Raw genomic sequence first — 17400 nt, 5'->3', positions numbered from 1 at the left:
GCAATTAGCCCCGTATCAGGCACATGGAAGGCTCTGATTGCTGGGGGGTTAGGGGTGGGGAGCATGTGCTCCTGGGGGTCCTCTGGGAAGAGGGGGCCTGGTGCTGGCACCAAGCTCTTGGGGCTGGCATGGACCACTTCCCTTACTGGGGGCTTCCGAGCTTGGGCCCCACACTGTCAGCTGTCTTACCCATATGGACTTGTAGGAGCCATCCAAGTGGGGCTGAGCCAGGGCCCGTCAGGAGGAAGCTTCCCATGGGGCATCGCACCTGGAGCAGGCAGCTCTGGAGGCTCCCACCCCAACTCTTTCCCCCACACCCCCTTTCCCTCCTGGAAGTGCAAGTGTGTCGGGCCCCCTGCCTGGTTGACCTTTGGCCTGGCTCCCCAAGGCTCTCTGTGACCAACGCTGGGATGGGGAAGAAGTCTTGTCCTTCTGTACCCTTCTTGGCATTGTATGGGCCCCCAATACTCCCTCTGGGATCTAAAAACCGACTGCATTTCCCTGGACCGCATGGTCCTTCTGTTTCCAGGTCCTCGTACATCCTGTTCCTTCTGCCTGGGATGCCTGACCCTGTTCTTTACTTGGTAAACCCACCTCAGTCTTCAAAGCGGAGTCATGCTTTTAGAAACCCCCAACCTCTGCCAAGTGGGGTCATTGCCTCCATCAGACACCGCTGTGTCACCAAAACCTGGTACAGGGCTTGGCGCATCGTAGATACTCAACAAAGATTTGTGTAACTGAATTAGCACCCATTATTTCCAGCTGTCTGTGCCATATCTCTGTGATCTTTAACATGTGAGCCCCTGAGGCAGGGCTGTCCCTGAGTGTCAGCTTGGTCCCTCGCCCAGGGACCCAGTGTGGGTGTCAGCACACAGGAGATGCCTCCTGAAGATCTGGTGAACTCCCTGGGCTCTGGCAGGTCGGGTTGGGGTATTTCTTGTCACTTCTCCGGGCAGGCTGGGCCATGTGTCCTCAAGCTTCGGGCAGGACATCTGTCTGCTGGTGCTGGCCTCCTGGGGGCAGCAGCCAGGAGTTTGTACATGCAGGACTTTGAGTAGGACCTTGTGCTTGTGCACTCATAACTAATTAATTATATTGTGGAATTGAAACTTATTCCCATTACGCACTGATGAGAAAATTAAAGATCTATTGATATTGCAATAATTAATTGAACGAAAAAGTGGAAAAAACTATGTAAAGTCTGGGGTGAAGTCAGTGCTATTAACTCCCTGATGGTCAGATAGTGGTGAAGGAGTCCTGCTTAAGGGAAGTGTGGACTGGCCAAGACTTGGGGACTCTGGTTGCCCATTGGGAACGGGGACAGGCTGATGGTGGTGCTCTGTCTTATTGGGGTGCTGCCCAGAGTGACTGTTGGGGGGGAACATAAGGATGCCTCCTTTCTTTTCTTTCCTTTTTAAAAAAAATTTATTTATTCATTTATTTATTTTTTAATTTACATCCAAGTTAGTTAGCATATAGTGCAATAATGATTTCAGGAGTGGATTCCAGTGATTCATCCCCCAGGTATAACACCCAGCGCTCATCCCAACAAGTGTCTTCCTTAATGCCCCTGGCCCATTTAGCCCATCCCCCCTCCCACACCCTCTCCAGTAACCCTCTGTTCTCCATATTTATGAGTCTTTTAGGTTTTGTCCCCCTTCTTGTTTTTATATTAGTTTTGCTTCCCTTCCCTTAGGTTCATCTGTTTTGTGTCTCAAAGTCCTCATATGAGTGAAGTCATGTGGTATTTGTCTTTCTCTGACTAATTTTGCTTAGCATAATACCCTCTAGTTCCATCCACGTAGTTGCAAGTGGCAAGATTTCATTCTTTTTGATTGCTGAGTAATACTCCATTGTAGATATATACCCCATCTTCTTTATCCGTTCATCCGCTGATGGACATTTGGGCTCTTTCCATACTTTGGCTATTGTTGATGGTGCTGCTGTAAACATTGGGGTGCATGTACCCACTTTGAAACAGCACACCTGTAAGGGATGCCTCCTTTCTAAGCTGCCTGGGATGAAGGGGTCCCTGTGGCCAGGGTCAGCGAGGGGTCAGAGCCTTTCTGTGGAAGGGTTGGGGTGGGGGCTGGAGTTACCACGAAGAGCCAGAGTAACCGCACATGGCTCAGAGGCCTGGAGCAGGTCGGGGGAGCAGGAAGCAGCCAGCCCAGGGCAGGTGGCTGAGCAGGATGGGAATGGTCGGAGAGTGAATGACCCTCATCTGGTGGGCGATGGGGGCAGCTTGAAGCATGAGTTTCGGATCCCTTCCAGGAGCATGGGTCACAGCCGCCCACTCAGCAGGATGGTGGCCTCTCCCCAAAGCTCCATTGCCTGGACTTCAGCATCAGACTGTCTCATCATGTGCATCTATAAAGAGAGAGTGTCCACTCAGGCTGCAGCTCCTCAGGAGCCTGAGGGCCCTTCTCAGGGGCTCAGACTCCACCTGGCAGGTGGTGTTTAGGGGTGCTCAGGGGAAGGAAGGGTGTCTTCCGTGCCTTTCTGTGTGTGTGGGGGGGTATGGCTTCGCCTGTGGCCCTCCTGCTGTTCTGTGCTTTGGGCTTTCTGAGGCTAGTTTGGGGTTCCCATCCTGTTTCTTCTGGAGGATGAAGGCCTGGAGACAGGCATAGGTGAGCCACTGCTTGGCCCTGGCCTTGATGCCATGGCTGGAATGCTGGAACATTCTGGCTGCTGTTCTGCTGTGTGCTGGCAGCTAGGGGAGCCCAAGCTGGTATTGCCCCAGAGGTGGAGGGGTCTGGAAAGCATCCCCTCAGCTTCCAGACCTGTGTGTGGCCCCTCTGGGTGCTGTGGCTGCCCTGGCTCTCTACCATGGAGCACATCTCATGGGTCGGCAGTTGGTTTTTCCTCATCTGGAGCTAAAATCCACTTTTTGTGGGTCCTGGATATGCCCCTGGGGCCCCAGGGCATGGCCGGCTGCTCCCTCTGTGAAGAGGCAGGGCCCCAGGGCATGTCCTCACATAGTCCCTAAGGTCTTGCTGGGAGCCTGCTTCCCATCTGCTCACCGACCTGCCTCCCTCTCCACTCTCTCCTCCACGTGCCCCGCCCCTCATGGTGCCCTGAGCCCATCTGTGTGCCCAGCATGGTCCCAGGCAAGGTTCCATGTTCTAGTGGGGTGTGTGCTGGGGTGGCGTCGGGGGGACGGGATGGAGACCTAGGGCCTGAAGCCAGATGGCCCGGGCCGGCCTCTTCCCAGCTGTGGGCCTCAGGCATCCTGCCACCTTTTGAGCCCCCATTTCCTTATCTGGAAATGTATCAGTCTGCTCAGGCTGCTGTAGCAAAGTACCACAGACTGGGGGATTAGGTGACAGACATTTATTGTCTCATGGTCCTGGAGACTGGAAGACAGAGACTCAGGCGTTAGTGGGACTGGTTTCTTCTGAGGCCTCTCTCCCGGGTTTGTGAGGGACCATCTTCTCATTGGGTCCTGATATGGTCTTCCCTCTCTGTGTGAATCTATGTCCTAATCCCCTCTTCTTATGAGGACACCAGTCATAGTGGGCTAGGACCAACCCTGATGACCTCATGTTAGATCAATGATCTCTTTAAAGGCCCTCTTTTCAAATATAGTCACATTCTGAGATGCTGTGGGTTAGGGCTTCAACATATGGATTTTGGGGGCACAGCTCTGCTCGTGACATGGGATAATGTCACCTCCTCTCATGACTATAGTGAAGGGATGATACAGTGTCCAGACACAGACCCTCGCACCGGGGGTTACCTTCTGGCTCTCCCTGGGCTGTGGACACCTTCTAGGGAGAGGGAGTGTAGAAGCAGGAGCAGAGGACTAAAGAATTGAAGATTCTTCACGAATGCATCTTGACGTGTCACTATCTAAGCGGAGATGCCCCAGGGGCTCCAGGATGGCTGGCTCTCCAGAGCACCCCTCACGCCCCTGGTGAGCCTGACCGTTGGGTCTGCCACACTCCCTGTCAGGTGTGCACCTCTGCTCTGGGTATCTAGAATGTGCTGTGCACCTTGTCGCTCTCTATGCTCTCTCCTCTGCCAGGATATCTTACCCTTCTACCCCTGCTAATATCCCATCACCCCTGAGATTCGGCTCCCTTCTCAGTGCTCACATGAGGTCCTGTCTGCTGCCCTGCACTTAGCTCTGCAAGGACCAGGGCTGGTGCTGCTGAGGGTAGACGGGGGATCCTGGAGAGAATGTGCAGGAGGATACCAGCATGGCTGGGGACCAGACCTGGCTGAGGTCCTCCTCTGCACCAGGCCTCACACTGGGCACTTCAAGTCAAAGGTAAAGACCACATCTCCAGTTATTGAAAGGCTACTGTGTGGCAGGCCTCATGCCAGGCACTTGACACCATCATCTCTGCGTGGCAGGTTGTTATGATGAGCTCCATTTTGCCGATGAAGAAACAGAGAGGAGGAAATACTGCCTAAGAGGAAATATTTACAAGGCACATATCTGATCATGAATTTGTATCCAGGATATATAAAGAGCTCTTATAACTCAAGAACACAAACCACCAGGACCAAATAGACAAAAGATTTGAACGAATACTTCACTGAAGAAGATATACAGATTGCAAGTAAACACATGAAAAGATGCTCAACACCAATAGTCCTTAGGGAAATGCAAATCAAAACACAGAGATGCCATTTCACACCTGCTAGGATGGCTGTAATAAAGACAGACAGTAACAAGTGTTGTAAGGATGTGGAGCAACCAGAATCTTCATCCGCTGCCGTTAAATGTAAAACACTATGACAGTTTCTTAAACAGAAAAACATATACTTAACTATATTATTCGGCAATTCCACTCCTAGGAACTCACGCGAGAGAAGTGGAAACATCTGTCCATACAAGGACTTGTATAAGAATGTTCCTAGCAGCATTATTTATGATAGCTCCAAACTGGAAACAACTCAAATGTCCATCTGGTGAACTGGTGAACAGGTAAACAAAACTGGGTATATCTATTCAGTGGAATACTACTCAGCAGTAAAATGGAATGAAACACTGAGACATACCGCAGCATGGATAAAACCTCACAAGCTTCATTCTGAGTGAAAAAAGCCAGGCACAGAAGACTACATGTTGTATATTCCATTTATGTGAAATTTCTCGAAAAGGCAAAACTGTGGAAGCGGAAAGCAGATTACTGGTTGCCTGGGGCTGAGGCTGGAAGCAAGGATTGACTGCAGATGGGCATGAAGGAGCTTCCTGGGGGTGATGGAAGTGTCTGAGGACTGGATAGTCATGATGGTTGCACAACTGTATACATTTCCTAAAACTCAAAGAACTTCACACTTAAAATGGGTGAATGTCTTGGTATATAAATTATACCTCTAGAAAGTTATTAAACGAAATCTTACTGAAGACCATACAGCTTGGCAAATGGCCAAGGCGGAATTCAAACCAAGGCTCACCTCCTGCAGAGCCCTGGCCTCTGCCCCCCCAGTGCCAGGTAGAGATGGAGAGATGAGCCTGGACAGGAGTCGAGAGATGTCTGGTCTCTGCAGTGGAGGGACAGGTGAAGTTACGATTATGTCTGGCGGCTGGTGAAGGGCTGGGAAGTTGGGAAGTGCCATCTGGAAGTCCCAGATTTTCAGGGATGTGTGTGCATGTGGCAGGGATGTGTGAGGGTCTGGATTTAGGGGTGGGGAGCCTGGGGGTGCTGGCTTGGCAGCTCTTGGTCCTCTCTGCGAAGTCTGTTTTGCACGTCTGTTCTCCTCTCCACGGCACCTCCCTCCCTTCAAGGTGTCTTTAGTGCTATTGATTGGGCTGGTGGTTTGGCCATCAGTGCACCTGCAGGTTCATTAAGGAAGCCTGTGGCTCCCTGGGCCTCCAGAACGTCTGTTGTATTTTGCTGATGGGCCCTGGACTCCAGAAGCCGCTCTCTCACGCGCCCTGTTTCCATCATTAGCATTCCAAAGTGGAAAACAAGCCTGGTGCTTGCTGCCTAAATATTTATGGAATACTGCGGGGGTCAGAGGACAGAGCAGCAAATGAAATTAAAGATTTACACTGAAATACCAGCCAGGGGAGGGCTTGGGCCACGGCTTGCTTTCTGTGTTGCTTGGAGAAGAGGGTTTTCTTTTTTCCTTCCAAGAAACTTAGTTTTTATAGATTTTTGAAGCAAAATGCATGAAATTTTAATCCATTGCTTCACATTGCATCCTTGATAAGTTGTTAGTTACTAAGGAGCAGGTAAGCTGAGGGTTCAGGCACTTGCGTGTGTTTGCATGCACTGGGGATTTGGGGAAAATCAATTCCTTTGCTTGGCTTTCATTCTTATGGCCCCGCTGGGGAGGAGAGCCCATTATATAGTGCAGAGAGCTGTGCTCCGTGTAAGGTAAATTAGCTGGGAGCAGAAGTGGGGGGTTGGGGGAGTCTCAATAACCCTGAGAGCTGAGTGCTTCTCTTCCTGGGGCTACTTATGACGAAACTACCCATTTTACATTGAGAAGGCAAGGGAGGGCTGGAGCTTTGGTTTCATACCAGTCAAGGGCTGGCAGGAAAGGGAGCGTGTGCTCAAAGGGTAATCGGAGCTAGGTTAATGAACTGAGTGAGTCTCTACAAAAGTGCGGGCAAGGTTAAGGAGACCAACAGATTTGTTAAAGCACCTGGGGTCATGCTACGGGGGAGCTGTTCCCTTCCCTACTCCTTTGGGAGTGTGGGGGGGTGGGGACAGTTTCTAGGCACAGAGGCAGCTATTGCAAGGAGGGAGAGGGGAGAACCCCACCTCTCTCCTCTCACCCTGTCATTTCCTGCCTGGGTCCTCTTGGCCAGATTCCAAAGGAAGCCAGAAGACAAGAAGTCCTGATGATACTACTGTCCTTAGTGGTTTGCCTTCCAGAGCACAGGCATGGCTCTGGAGGGAGGTCATGTCATCTCCGCTCAGTCTCCCTGGTTGCAGAGCCTGGGACAGTGGTTGGGGGGTATGGTTTATTGAAAGAAGTAGGTTAGAGAAGGGGAAAGTGCCAAGCAAGGACATGGTGTCATGTAAGGGCAGTCTGACCCTGTTTGGGGACTCTGGGACATAGGGTTGTCCCCTCTAGGGGTGAAGTGGAGGAGGCTTCTCTCCTACCATGACTGTTGGCCACTGGGTGTGAGTTACCCTCAGGTGGGAAGTGAGGCCATCAACTCTGGGCAAGGCGGCTCCCTCAGGCGAGGACGATTTGCTGGGGAAGGGGCAGCTATGACCATCAGAGCCCCAACACTTGGAGCAGGCAGGAACGGGAGGATGGCCCTCTCGAGAATGACCACCACACCACACTATGATTTGGGGGATGTTAGTGCCAATTAGCAGATGCCTCCAGATTTTAGAAACCCAGTGCCTTGCTTCCCAGCCCTCTCACATAGGTATTTCTGTTTTGAAGTTTATTTATTTTGAGACAGAGAGTGTGCAAGCAGGGGAGGGGAGAGAGAGAGAGAGAGAGAGAGAGAGAGAGAATCCCAAGCAGGCTCTGCACCATTCACACAGAGCCTGATGTGGGGCTTCAATTCACAAATTCGTGAAACCATGACCTTAATGGGCTGAGCCAACCAGGTACCCCTCACACGGGTATTTAATCTGTCCAATCTTTTCATTAGCTGTGCTGAGCCAGGGTGGATTTGTGACAGCAGAGCCAGAGCCCCATCTGAGGCTGACACAGCTCCCACCCAAACAAGGCTGGTTCGCCCACTCGCACTTAGCTGGTCTTGCTTCCTGTCCCCCTGCCACCAACAGACACCATGGTCTCTGCAAAGGTCTGGCTGAAGTGCTCCCTCTGGTTATCCTAAGAAATTATACAGAAGGGTTCCGGCAAGTGAAGAATTTTAGATGAGGATATTTATCAGAGCCGGGCATTAATAATAAATGCTGCATGATTTTTTTATTAGAGGAGCCACATAAATGTGGCTGCTTCAACTTTTTAACTCTCTGAACGCTTGAAGTTGGAGGCCACTCGGCTGTGGGAAAGTGTGGGGCTAATCAGTTCCCATTCATATGCAAAACACTCCCTTAGCTGAGTTCATCAAAATTCAGTCGTTTCTTAAAAAAAAAAATACTTATAGACTTCCCCTCCCTGCAAAGGACTGTGAGGAAGATGGATAGTAAAAAATACAAATTGTTAATACCCTGAAAAGGAAGCCTCACTCTGAGCCCTGCTAAGCATTCTTTATTCTTTGAGAAAAACTTAAAAATGGGCATTTGTACCGTAGTGTTCTTCCCTCCACTAAACCCTCCTCCTTGCATTCCAACTGCTTCTCAGTGTTTCTGTCCTTCAGAGGCTGGCCTGATTTGTCCCACTGGTGGTGTAGTGGTGGGGAGGGCAGGACATAGAGTAGGCGAGGAGGCTAGGCTGTACCAAGTCCCGCCTTGCCTCACCTCACCTGGTACTGTGCAGACTCCGGGCTTATGAAACATCACTGAGTCTTTACGTCAACTCTGTCCCCATTATAGAGACTGGAAAACCAAGGCTCAGAGAGATGCCAAACGACTGCCAGCTGGAGAATCCACAGTGTATCAGTTCCCAAAGGAGCAATGTTCCTGTGTTTGGAGGACAAGAGCTGCTCAGCCTTGTGTTTCTCATGGCCCCCATAGGATGGCTGTTCTGTTACTCCAGGCCCCTTTCTGGCCTTCCATTGCTGCATTCTTACAGAGGAGGGGAGTTAGGATTCGGGGTTCCCACGACTTCTTATTCTATCTTTTCTTCCCCTCTCTGATCTCCAAGTGCAGTGAGAACAGTGAGAACAGGGCCCCCCAGTCCTCAGGAGGGAGAAGAGCTGTCCGTGCAGGTGCACATGAGGGTTTGCAGTACGGGTTCATCCCTCACTCTGTCTCCCACTCCGCAAGCACTTATTGAGTGCCTTCTGTGTGCTGCTCATGGGGAGTTGTGGTAACAGAGGCTCTGAGTGCCTGCTTTCTTGGGGAGGCAGACTGACAAATGCAGATTACTGTGGAGGATTTTGCTGGTGAGTCAGTGAACCGCAGGGGATGGGTACTGGATCGGCATTGGGTGGCTAATGACCCCTGGGGGTGGTTTGTAATACCTGCTAGCCCTCTGCTGCCTCCCATGGTAGCAAATATGCTTTTGAGACAGAGTTGGAAGAGTTGAAAGGGTATTCTTCCCATTTGTCAGCTGGGAAAACCAAGGCCCTGAGAGACACCAAGACCCAACTATGCCGTTTGTGCAAAACATCAAGTGTGGCCCTGTTTGCACACCTACTGTGATGTGGTCTCTTTGTGGGTGCTTACGGTGTGAGAGAATGGTTGAACAGTAGGACCCCTGTGCCTGCTGAGGCTCAGTCTGCTCCCGGCTCGAGGCACAAGGGTTTGCAGGGTGGGGCTGGAACAGGGTTGTGGGTGGCCTGCTGGTTCAGGGGTCATTAAAGCTGGACTCTCTGTCTTGGGTGCAGGAGGTTAAGAAGTTGTCTCTGACTTTGCAGGAACTGGCCTCAGACCCTCTGCCACCCTCCCAGGAGACACTCTCCTCAGATTTTCAGGCAAATTAATAGGGACTTCAGCAAACCAACCATTTCCATTTAGAATTTTAAATCGATCGTGGACAATTTTCTGACATGCATGTCTCCTGCCATTTGCAAAATGTGCATCACAAGCCCCTTCTGGAAGCCTGACTAGGCAGGTAGTGTTTCCTCTGTCCCCAGCCATCACTACAGGTTTCCAGGCTTGCTGGAGCCAGAGTTGTGTTTAGAGACCTTGGAAAGAGCCCAGTGTTGAGAGACTCGGTCCTCAGGAAAGTCTCAGGGAATCTGGGATGGCAGCTTGGAGGGATGCAGGGCCACCTGGTGCCCATCACTGTCTACACTGCAGGACAGTGGTGAGTGTGCATCGTTCATGTACCCATCCATGGAAGGAGCCCGTCTGCCGAAGCTCCTTCCTGCCAGTCCTGGGCAGAGGATGAATAGATAGCTGGGACATGGCCCTGTCTGGAGCAGCTCACAGACCAGAGTGGGAGGCAGCTCTGGGAACACAGAGAAGGACCTAGGAGAAATCAGAGAATACTTCCTGGAGGAGGTGATAATTGAGCAAGTTCTTGAGGTATGAGTAGGAGTTTATAGTGGCCAGGGGAGAATTCCGAGGGTTGAAGTAATAGGGCATGCAAAATGACAAATATTGAATGGTGAGGTGGTTCAGGTGTGGAGACAGAGGGGAGTGCATACTTCCTTGCTCTGGGCTTGGTGTTGATGGTGACTCATCCAGAATTGATCAGGAAAAACCATAAGAGATCTGTCTGCTGCTCTTGCATTGTGTATCATGTAACCTGATGGCTTCTGGGGGAGGTGAGGATTTGGGGAGAGGTGGCACAGGGATTCCTCTTGTTCTTTTCCCCACTCAGAGACTCATTTCCTCATCTGTGAAATGGAGATCATGATGAAAACTCCCACTGGTGGCCGTGAGTATGACCAGAGAATAGTGGGGGCCAGTGGTGGCTCTGTCCCCTGTCACTCTTTTGGTGAGGTGAGCAGAGGCTCTGGGATGGGGTGGGAACTGTAGGGCCAGGCCAGGTGGAGTCTGGAGCCAGGTTGAGGAAGGGGGGGCAGGTTGGGCTGTGTGAAGAGGTGGGTGTGCCAGACAGATAGGAGGGCTGAGGCAGGGAGGAGGAGTGTCTTCCATTAACTGAGTCCCAGGAGCTTGGGATGCCCTGGAGGGAGTTGCTCCATAACTTACTAGCAGTCACTTTTCAGTCAGCAAACACCCATAGGGCCTGCTGTGGTGTTTGCAAGGTGAACCAGACAGGTATGTCCAGGTGCCGAGAGAGTGCTCTGAGAACAGGGCAGGGTGTATGGTGGCTACATCCTTACGGAGGACATAGCCTCGACTGGGGGCTGGGGCAGGTCAGGGAAGGCCCCTGGAGAAGAGGTGTCCAGGCCAGACTTGGTGAGGGGGAGGCTGTGGAGGAGCCTACGGCAGGTGCCAAGGCCAGGGTGGGAGGACTGGCCTGTCTATTCAGCCCCCTGGACTTTGCCTTGGCCATGCTTTCAGGGCAGCATTGGGGGTACAGTGCCTGCCTCTGCTGTCCTTTCCAGGAAGCCCTCCTGGGGGGTACAGGGGTTGGGGAATGGGTGGGATGCCTGAGAACTGCAGTCACTCAGCAGAGCATGACTTGGAGCCTCCCTGGGGCCCCCACAGTAGAGCAGAATCCAGGAAAATCCCATGACCTCCAGCAGCAGTAGACAGAGGTGTGAGACAGTTGTATAGTTGTGTGTTCCAGGCAGCGCTGGGCATGACAGACCTCCTTAGGCATTAAGCTTCCATGGGATGGAATGATGGGAGTCCACTTGCTCCCAGAAGCGCCTCCACTGCCCCCTCCAGATCATAACAAAGTACACGGAGGACACCCTGAGGGTTAGGCTCTGTTCCTAGCCCATCATACTACGAATCTTTGACTTATGACAGGGTTATGTCTTCATAAACTCCATCGTAAGTTGAAAATATCTTAAGTTGAAAATGCAGTTAATACACTTAACCCTCCGAGCATCAGAGCTTAGGCTCGCCTACCTTAAATGTGCTCAGAACACTGACATTAGCTTGTAGATGGTCAAACTCGTCTAACACAAAGCCAATTTTATAACAACAGGCTGAGTATCTCCTGTAATTTATTGAATGCTGTACTGAAAGTGAAAAACAGAATGGTTGTAAATGTGTTGCTTTTTTACCCTCGTGATTATGTGGCTGACCGGGAGCTGAGGCTCCAGGCCACTGCCAGCGTCACAAGAGAGTATCATACTACATATCGTTAGCCTGGGAAAAGATCAAAATTCAAATACAAAGTACACTTTCTATTGAATGCTTATTGCTTTCACACCGTTGTAAAATTTAAAAATTGTTAAGTCCGATCACTGTAAATCGGGGACTATCAATATTTACTCACTTAGCCCTGTGAATGTGGGTCTACTATTAGCCCATTTTGTTGGTGTGGAAATTAGGCGCAGAGAAGTTATGTGTCTTGCCCAAGGTCACACAGCTCACGAAGTGGCAGAGCTTGGCTTTGAACTTGGCAGCCTGACTCCCTGTCCTTACTCAGAACCCTACCCCCTCTTTGAGTGGTCCCTGGTGTTTTGGGGGCCTCCCTTCTGCCCAAGGAGGTGGGGCACTGTCCATGCTGGCCCTGTGCACTTGCTGGGGCTGAGTGGCTGGGGTTATTGTGGGAGGCATGGAAGGTATATGACTGGAGAGACCGAGGGGTTAGGGGACCGGGAGGCATGGTTACAAAGTAAAAGTCCTAGAGGAGGTCACAAGGGGCCCCTTTCCTGAGTTTCACATAGTCCCTATTTTGAAGGCACAGAAGCCCCTTCTGGACCAAGGTGGCCCCTCCCCACTGGGGGTGCCAGTTGCCTCCATACTGCCCACCCTTGTTTGGGGCACCCTTGGGCAAGTAGAGGATCTGGAGGAGATTACCCCTCTCCTTCATTCCCTTGCATTATCGTTTTTTGGTGTTGAAGACACTCCATATTCTAATACCTGAAGCCCTTAAAAATCCTGCCTCGAGGTACCAACTCTTTAAAGGCATGAATTGTGTTGGGAATATGAGAGGAGAGCGGCCGGGGCAGAAGGGGAACACGTTTGTTTCCTGAGGCTGACCTAGTTCCCTTGGGGGTATACGATCTCCTGAGGTCTCTGAGCTCGGCCGTGGGCCGCAGCTCATGAATACTGTTGTCCCTATAGGACACTGGGGACCCAGGAGGGTGACTTTGCTCTGGCCTTGGCTGAGCATATCCAGCCCCTGCGATCCTTCATATGGGGCCGACACCTGGCGGCTTCGAGTTTCCTGGCCAGGGTGTCAGGTGGAATTAACTGGCAGCGGGGACAGGTGGGTGTTGATTGAGGCTGATTGCTGGGAGGCAGCGTCTGCAGGCTGCACAGAGCTATTTCCAGCCGCTCCAATTGTATCAAGGAGGCTTAATCCTTCTAAGTGCCTTTGTGCTCTGGCAGTGTGGAGTGAGGGTGGGGGGCCAAGGCCGGAGCAAGGTCAGACTTCCCCTGGGTGTCTGCATTTTCCCTCCCTTTTATCCACCCATCTACCTGTCCACCAATCCATCCATCCATCTACCTCCCATCCATCCACCAATCCATCCATCCATCCATCCATCCATCCATCCATCCTTCTATTGTCATTCATTCCTTGCCTCCTTCAGTGTTCACTGAACTATATGCCAGGCACTGTGCTGGGACCCCAAATCCTAGGCCCTGCAGTGGCTCATGGTCTAGTGGTGGGGATGATCCACTGAGGCCCCGTGATGGAAGGGAGCACTGGCTTACCCTGGGAGGTGGTCCACAGCTTGAGCTGTGTCTTGGGGACCACGCAGGGACTTCATGGGTGGGACTTGGGCTGACAGCCCTCCCTGCAGAGGGCCAGCATGGATGAGGGCTCAGAGGTGGGAAGAAGGGCAGCAGAGAGCAGGAAGTCGCCTGTGTGATGCAGCATGAGGGTGGGGCAGGTGTTGGGGACAGGAGTGGAGAGCTGGATGAGGCTTAGTTTATGAGGGTGTTGGGCCAGGCCTTGGAGTGGCAGATCCCATAGGGATGGGGATCCTTGAGGGTTTTAGAAGATTGCCTGGGTGAGGAATGTGCCAGAGGGACAAGGCTGGAGGCAGGAAGATGAAAGGACCATGAGCTCTGCTTCAGAACCCTTCTCCCTGCCTTGTGCTGGGACCCTCTCTCTCTTCTCAAAGAGTGTAGGCTGAGCCACTGTCCAGCTAGCTCTGCGGGAGTTCTTAATGCTGGGCTTGTGCATTTCCTGAGGTACCTCAGGCCCACCCTCTACCCCAGAAGGAGGGCCTCTTCAAATGGATAGGGTACCGCTGTCCTGTGACTTCTTTTTCTTGACCACACCTCCCACCGCTAGGTCCCTGCTGTCATTCCTCTCCCCACCAGGAGGTGGACCCACTGCCACCACACTCAGCCCCACGGGCAGCCAGGGGGGGGGGGCACATCTTGGAGATGACCGCATTCTCCTGGCAGTTCTGTGTGTGTCGTGGGCTGTTCCTATGAGCTGCAGAAACACAGCTCAGGGTGGCTCCTGCCCCAGGTGTCTGGTTACGCCGAGAAGGGTGAACTGTGGGCACCGGAGCCTGTGTGGGCGGGGCACACAGCATCAAACCAGGGAAGATGCCAAGGCCAAGGCATGGCGTTTCTCCACACTCGTCTGTCCTGGTGACCTCTGGCCCTCAGTTTCCTAATTAGCGCTGCAGGCTGGCTGGACTCAGGGTGGGCTGTGGGAGAGATGCGGTTGGGTCATCTATCTGCTGAGACCGCTCCTCTGAGCTTCTTCTGAAAGGCAGGAGAGAGGAGGTTGGCTCGGACTCTGGGGTTCCTGCCCAGGGGGGCCTCTTGTTGCTGCAAAGACTCCCACTCCTCTGGGCAGCACAGAGGGTGGGAGGGTTGGGCGGGCTCTGCCTATGGTTCTTCCAATAGTTTCACATATGTGTCAGCTCTGTGTGTGTGGGGAGGTATGTGTGTGCTATGGGTGTGTATGGTGCAGGTGTGTGCGTGTGTGTGTGTGTGTGTGTGCACGTGCATGCGTTGTGTATGTGTGTTATGTGTGGTGGTCAGGGTTGAGTGGGAAGGAGCAGAGTGTTCCCCTCTTTCCAGGTGTACGACCCTGGGAGTCTTCTGGGATGTCTTTGATGTGATTCTTCTCTTTTATCCATACCTTCTCCTTGCTCCTCGTGTTTCGATCTGGGCCCCGTCAGCCCAGCTGCCCAGTTGCAGGTCCGTAGAAAGGGGGTATGGATCTGCGAGTGACCCTGGCACACACATACTGAAGGCTTATCTGCTCATTAGCAATGTTCTCAATCAATGGGAACTTAAAGTACAAGTACCTCAGGTCGGAGCCATTTTTGAACTTTAAGAGATGGTCCTGTCACTCAAAGAGGTGTGGATTTCCATGCCGTGAAGGTAGATTCTTAGCAGATCTTCCCGTGTCTCTCTCTGACAACCTAGGGCCCCTCGGCTTTCTTGTCCCTGCTTCAGGCTAGGCCTAGGGTGGGGCTGGGGGCCAGGACAACAACACCTCTTAAGGCACCTCCAGACACTGCTGTCTCCCGGCCACTGCCAGGTGTCAGGCCTCCTTCCTTGTAAAAAACGTGCTTCAAAGGAGAGTGCAAATTGTGGTGAGCAACGAGATAGTCCTTGTCTGAGTACAGATCTGCCTAAACACTATAAATATATGTAATTCTCAGCCTTGCACGGTGCTTCCCTTGGTGTTATATCCTCGTAAAAACCATTCAAGAAGTCACCCACTTAAGGCAAAAAGGTGTTGCATTTGCTCTGGGCATCCACCTTTGCTGATGCCTCAGCTGCAGAAATGCAGGGAGTGAGTGGAGGCGGTGAGCGCCGCTTGGATCTCAGGTCTGTGGTTTACCTGGGGCCCTAGCCAAGTCTCTGCGCACGTCCAGCTCACTTGCCGGCCTGTGGGAAGGACTGGGAAATGGCATCCCTCCTTCTTCCTCCCCCTGCTTCACACCAGGGCCCTCAGCTGGACAGCTTGAGCCACAGTTCTTTAGGGCAAAATCAATACGTGGTATGTGCTAGTCCTCAGCACCTCCGCTTGATCTAACTCAACAGTTTCATTCATTCCTTCAATAAACATTCCCTGGTCACCTGCACCTTGGGGATCCTGTAGTGGCCTTAACAGTTTGGTGGCAGAGACAGAGGGCGATCATTCAGAATGACAGGTGCCAGACTGAGCTGAACTCTGTGTATGTGTGTGTGTATGTGTGTGTGGGGGGGTGGTTGAGAAGGTCCCGGGAAGCTTCATGGAGGGCACACTTGAGGTGAGCTTTGAAGGAGGAGGAGGAGAGGGACAGGGATCTTGGGTGTTGGTGTGACAATGGCCAGTGCTCTGGAAGGCTATGTTGAGGGAGTGCATCTTGGGTGTATTATGGATGTCAGCTGATTGTCTCCCCAGGTGAGGTCAGGGCCCCTGGGGCATGATGGAGGTGCAGGGCTCAGGTGCTATCTGGGAGGAATGGGCTGGGTCTGACCTATTTGTGTGTCCCCCCACATCCCATCATGCCCAGCCTCCATATGGCCCTGTTAGAGCAGAAGCTGCCATACTGGGAAGGCACAGGCAAGGCTGGTAGGGTAGGGTGACCGTGGATCTGACCATGGCCAGGATAGGCAGCAGCAACCCAGCGCCCACGTCTTCTTGTATCTCCTTCTGCACATTTCTAGGCTCTGAGCGTTAGGGATCATCTTCCTATTAATTGTGTGGGAGTGTGGGCAGCCGGGGTGGGGAGTGATACTCTTCTCTGGTAAGCCTCTGCCCAGACAGGTGCTGATGCATAGGCTCACTCAGCTGGTCGGCAGCACTTTCCTTCAACCAATAGTTTAAATAGGTGTAGGAAGTAGTTTTGTGAGTCTGTGTATGTTAGGAGTGTGGAGGGGGCATGAGTGCTTTGGAGTTCTGGGGATTCGGTAGGATGTGGAGGCCAGTTAGTGGGGATATGTGCTTGGGATGAGAACAGGAAGGTTTTCCTTCTTTCATTTTTCCAGGGGACTTTGCACATCGATCTATTGCCTGTTGGTCCTTGATCTTCACCTGCTGCTTCTCGGTCTTCACCTGTACCACTTGGGAGTGTGGGAATGGCAGGATCTGCAAAATCAGACTTACTTGAGTTTGGACTCAGGCTCCATTGCCTTTTGCTATGTGACCTTAAACGAGTGACTTGGCTCTCTAAGCCTCAGTGTCTTCGTCTGAAAAATGGTGACAATAATCCTTACCTCAGAATTGTCAGGCAAGGGGCGCTTGGGTGGCTCAGTTGGTTAAGCATCTGACTCTTGATGTTGGCTCAGGTCATGATCTCACAGGTTCGTGAGTTTGAGCTTCACATCGGGCTAGGCACTGTCAGTGCTGATTCTCTCTCTCTCTCTCTCTCTCTCTCTCTCTCTGTCCCTCCCCTGCTCACACATGCTATCTCTCTCTCAGAATAAAAAAAAAACAACTTAAAAAGATTGTAAGGCAAACCAAACAAAAGGAAGGGGAGCTGCTGTGAACAGAGCAGTTTGCTCAGGAAGGTAGGTCTTTCCCTTGGCCCGTTTTGCCCACAGCATCACTGTGTCTCTGTGATGAGACATAGCACATGGTTGTCACTTGCTGCCCGTGCCACCTCAGCCACATGTTGGAGAGCAGTCTCGGGACCGCCTGAGGGGTGCCCACTTTTGTGGGCCTATGGAAGGGCTTGTCCGAAGGGCTGAGCTGGACTGCCCTTCCTTGAGGTGGAGGTCCCTGCAGAGGAGAGACAATGCTGAGGAGGCCTCAGAGTTCAGATATCTCCAGATCTGCCCAGAACCATCCCTGCCAAATCCTGGCAGGGGTCAGTGGGCTGGAGCATGAAGCCGCCTGCACCGCATGGGGAGTCTCAGTGCCACGTGGGTGTGTGTGTGCTCGCTGGTGTGTGGGGCGTGTCCT

General features: G+C 52.2%; 1 protein-coding gene across 2 annotated transcripts in view; it reads left to right on the top strand.

The window, feature by feature from the left end:
• The window catches only part of GRID1 (glutamate ionotropic receptor delta type subunit 1), a 689073-nt gene that overhangs the window by 119048 nt on the left and 552625 nt on the right, over window positions 1–17400 (top strand). The window lies entirely within an intron of this gene.

This window comes from Acinonyx jubatus, chromosome D2 (genome assembly GCF_027475565.1).
Source record: "Acinonyx jubatus isolate Ajub_Pintada_27869175 chromosome D2, VMU_Ajub_asm_v1.0, whole genome shotgun sequence".
Taxonomy (NCBI): Eukaryota; Metazoa; Chordata; class Mammalia; order Carnivora; family Felidae; genus Acinonyx; species Acinonyx jubatus.
The sequence above is the reverse complement of the archived record's forward strand: the minus strand, read 5'-3'. Positions and strand labels throughout refer to the sequence as shown.